The sequence below is a fragment of the Penaeus vannamei genome, chromosome 14 (assembly GCF_042767895.1).
Source record: "Penaeus vannamei isolate JL-2024 chromosome 14, ASM4276789v1, whole genome shotgun sequence".
Taxonomy (NCBI): domain Eukaryota; kingdom Metazoa; phylum Arthropoda; class Malacostraca; order Decapoda; family Penaeidae; genus Penaeus; species Penaeus vannamei.
The window spans coordinates 32,606,979-32,611,978 of record NC_091562.1 but is presented as its reverse complement, the minus strand read 5'-3'; positions in this window follow the sequence as shown (position 1 = coordinate 32,611,978).

The window sequence follows — 5,000 nt, the reverse complement described above, 5'->3', positions numbered from 1 at the left end:
AAGAGAGAGGAGAGAAAGAGAGAGGGGGAGAGAAAGAGAGAGTGGGAGGGAAAGAGAGTGTGGGAGAGAAAGAGAGTGTGGGAGAGAAAGAGAGAGTGGGAGAGAAAGATAGTGGGAGAGAAAGAGAGAATGGGAGAGAAAGAGAGAGTGGGAGGGAAAGAGAGAGTGGGAGAGAAAGACAGAGTGTGAGTGCAAGAGAGGGTGAGAGAAAGAGAGTGGGACAGAAAGAGAGAGTGGGAGAGAAATAGAGAGTGGGAGAGAAAGAGAAAGAGTGAGAGGAAGAGAAAGTGAAAGAGTAAGAGAAAGAGAAAAACTCAGAAAGAAAGAGAAAGAAGGGAAAAGAGAACGAGAAAGAGAACACAGAACAGAGAACAAGAATAACCTTCAGCCAGTAAATTTATCTCCTTGGGCATTCAGCTCTAGAGTTAGCAGAGATCACTTCTCTTGGAAAATAACGCGGTATTTTCCCATGGGTAAGTTCCCAGGAAGGGTTCATCTGCCCTATCGAGGTTCAGTGCAGCCTTTAGGGTAAACTAAGGAGAAACAAGGACTGTATGTGTTTTGTCTGTCTGTTTGTTTGAATATAGCGTGACAATTTTTTTTTGCCTGTCTGTTTGTTTATATATAGCGAATCAGAGGAAGGGTCTTGTCTTTGTGTTTGTTTGTTTGTTTATATATAGCGAATATGAGGAAGGGTCTGCCTGTCCTTATGTTTGTTTGTTTATATATAGCGGGAGAGACGTGTGTTTACCTGTCTCTCTGTCTGTTTGTTTATATATAGTGAAATAGTAGGAATTTGCGTGACTGTCTGTCAGTTTGTTTACACATAGTGTGAGAAAGGTGTTTTGCCTATCAATTTGTTTATACAAAGTGGGGCAGGGTGCTTTTGTCTGTCTGTGTGTATATATTAAGCGATACAATCGGTTTCTATCCACCTGTCTGTTTGTTTCTATATAATAAAAAAATAGGTTTCTGTCCGTTTGTTTATATATATAACGAGACAGTTTCTGCCAGTCAGTTTGGCATTTTAAGGATGGGAAAATATGGGGAAAGTGCGTGCTTGTCTGTGGTGTTGTGCAGACCCTTCTGCTCTAAAGCAAGACGTCTGCATAATTTGAAGTCAGAGTCGGACCCTATTGTGCAAATATGCAAATATATTGTCATCGGTTTCCCATCCGTTGTGATAAAGACGATGGCGCGGCTATAACAACAACAACAACTACTATTTCTACTATTTCTTCTACTACTATTACTTCTGGATATAATGTCACAACTACTACTACTACTATTTCCTCTTCTGCTACTACTACTGCTTCTAATGTTGATTTTACAATAGCTAATGCTACTATAAGTACTGTTGTTACTGCTATTGCTATTCGATTATTATTGTCAATTATGATTTTACAACAACTACTACTATTATTTCTTTTACTACTACTTCTACTATCATTTATTCTGCTGCTACTACTACTACTACAACTTCTTCTACTGCTACTTCTACTACTACTACTACTACTACTACTACTACTACTACTACTACTACTACTACTACTACTACTTCTACTCCTACTACTACTAATTCTTCTACTACTACTTCTACTTCTACTACTACTACTACTACTACTACTTCTACTGTTACTTCTACTTCTACTTCTACTACTACTACTGCTACTACTAATTCTACTATTACTACTACTACTTCTACTGCTACTACTACTACTACTTCTAATACTACTTTTACTACTACTACTACTTCTTCTACTACTACTTCTACTACTACTACAACTTCTACTACTACTACTTCTACTACTACTACTTCTACTATTATTACTACTTCTTCTACTACTACCACTACTACTTCTTCTACTACTACTTCTACTATTACTACTTCTTCTACTACAACTTCTACTACTACTACTAGTACCACAACTTCTACTACTACAATTTCTACTACTACTATTTCTACTACTAGTAGCACCACTACACTCATCATAACAAATTCTAAAACAACAACAACAACAATCCTCCAATCAACAATATGAAAAATAAAAAATAAAAGAATAAAAAATAAAGATGCAAAACAGCCTCTTCCCACGAGATAAGATGCTCAGCCTCTCATCTCACGCTCAAAGTGGTAGAAGAGGAAGGGGAAATTGGCAAAATAGGTTTTAGGCCTATTCTATCGTCAGCCTTGCTTGGTGCCTGGTTTTCTGGGATGTTGTGTGTGTGTTTGTTTTGTGTGTTTGTTTGGGTTAGCGTGTGTGTGTGTTTGTTTTGTGTGTTTGTTTGGGTTAGTGTATGTGTGTGTCTGTTTCAGAGCAGTGTGTGTTTGTGTGGGTTAGTGTATGTGTGTGTCTGTTTTAGAGCAGTGTGTGTGTTTGGGTTAGTGCGTATATGTATGTGTTTGTTTTGTGTTTTTGTTTGGGCTAGTGCGTGTATGTTTTTTTTTTTTGGGGGGGGGGGTTAGCGCGTGTGTTTGTTTGTGTTTAATTTAGAACGGTGTATGTTCATTTGTTTTGTATGTTTGCTTGCGCAAGCGTGTGTTCGTTTACGGTTGTGTTTATTTAGAGCAGTTTATGTTTGTTTATTTTTTGTATCTCTGTTATTGTGTTTGTTTTAGGCTTGTGTTTGTGTATGTGCTTGTGCTCTTATTTGGTATTGTGTATAGTGTGAATTGTTATTCTGTGGCGTTGAATGTATTAGTATATCAATATCTGTTTGTTTATCTTACCATCATCATCAGCATTATCATTATTTTAGTAATCATCACTATCATCGTCACATCATCAATATCAGCCTTATCATTATCATAGAAGTCATCATTATTATCATCATCGTCATCACCATTCTTGTGAGTATCAGTATCATCCTTGCCATTGACATTGTCATAATTTCTGTCATAATCGCCATCATTGTCATCATCATCATCACCATCCTTACAGCAGCATCATAATAACCATCATTATTCTAGCTCCTATTCCTCTGTTACTATTCTTCATCTTTATTGTCTTCTCTACACCACTCCCTCTTCCTCGCCTTCTCGCCTCTATGCTGCTTCCACCTCAGCAATCATTTTTATTTACTTATTATTTATTTATGATTATTATTATTTTTAGTTTAGTTTAGTATATCCGAATGAGATCAATTCTTCGTGATTACCCCTGGCAGTGCCCTCCTCTTAATATGTCTCAAAATAGGAGACAAAGTTTCCTTCTGCAGCCAATCCGACCGTTCACGCCTTGTCACAGTCATATCTGAGTCATAATCTCGTGCATTCTTTACCCTGACTGACTCTGCTGACAAACCCTGTCCGACCATATCGACCCCTTCCCCGCCAAGGTCAGGAGTATTGGCGTCTTGGCCACCCTGCCGAACTCTGTCGCTGCATTTTTATGGCAGTTCAGATTGCACAATCACGTACACTTGTCCATTGCGATGGATTCTGTGAATGCACTTTCTGGAGGCTGCCCAACCTACAAGTTCGAGTCTGAGGTGGAAGTTCTCAGATTAAAACTTGAGCTCGCACGAGATTTTTCTCTCGCTCCTTACCCTAACGTTGTCCGCTCCATCCCCTCCCTTCTTTCCAAGACGTCTCGGCATCTCCCCCATTATCTCTTCCCCTTACCCCTTAGCATCCCAGCTGTATCCCTCTCTTTCCCAGTCGAGTTCTTTTTGCCTTTCTAAATCCAGATACTCCAATCTCTACCACTTCCCCGGTCCCTGAACTTCTTTCTTCTCACTTTACTTGTCGCACCAGGCAGTCTAAACGCTCCACTCCATCTTCTCCTATTACATTTTCTCGTACACCCACGTCCTCCTCTGCTCCTCGGACGTCTGTCACCTCTTCTCCTCCTCGCAAGAAAACTTAGTTCCCCAGACCTTCCCACGCCGCGCCCTTCCAAAAACTTCCTAAACCCAAGAGAGCACTCCTCTCCCTCGTCCACCCTCCAGTCTCTCTCCTCCCACTCCCTCGACACTCAGAGTGATTGCCATCCATCCTCATCCTCTGCATGTTCCCCCAACGCTTCCTCCTCCCACTTTCTCTCGGGACGCCCCATCCTCCCCTTCTCCATCGTCACCGCCACCCCATCCTCTCCCCATCATTCCTTCTGCTTCCTCCTGGATGCTGACGTGACCCCCTTTTGTCACAAGTGTCCTTCTCCGGGTTCTTCCCCTCTTGGCGTTCTGCCTTATCCTCCACCTTCTTCCCCTGACCCCTTCCGTATTCTCTTCTTCTCATCCTCTCTCCATTCCGTTCTTCTCTTATTTCTCCGGCACCTATTACTCGTTGACAACTTCCTAATGGTTCCTCTTTCCCGCACATTCTGCTGTCCTGCCCACGGCTTACTACAGCCCGTGTCTCTGCCTTTTCCTCCCTCGTCCTCTCTTCCCCCAACCTGTTAGACATCCTCAAGGAATCTCCCACTTTTTCCGAACTTTTTTCCCTTCCATAAACGGATAGGTGCCCTTCATTTGATCTAATCGCCAGTGGCCCTTAACCCCTTCCCCCTTTCGTCCCATTTACTCCCCCTCCTTACTCCTTTCACTACCATGCTACCCTAAAGTGCTGTACAATCTTTATCTAACACATTTTGTTCGAATCATTAACTCTTTTTCGTCATTTTCGCCTTCGTTTTAGTCAATAACCAATAAGGATAATCATATTTATGAGGATATTAATGGTCATAAGAATAGTAATATTGGTTAAGATAATAGTGTCAGTGACAGAAATAACGAAAATGATGATGAAATAATGACAATGATAAATCCCGAAGACAGATAACGTGAAATCCTGAGCAGATGTACACGTGCGCGGGTTGGGTACGATTCGGAAAAAAACACGGATGATAAAAATGATTAAAACGCTTAAATTGATAAAGACAGTTACAATTTACATATACATGTAAGTAAAAATAACCCCCCCATGCAGAGCTGCCTCGTACTCCAACGCGCTCACGCAACGTTTTAAATTTCCTAAGATTTTCAGCCCACGAGGCATT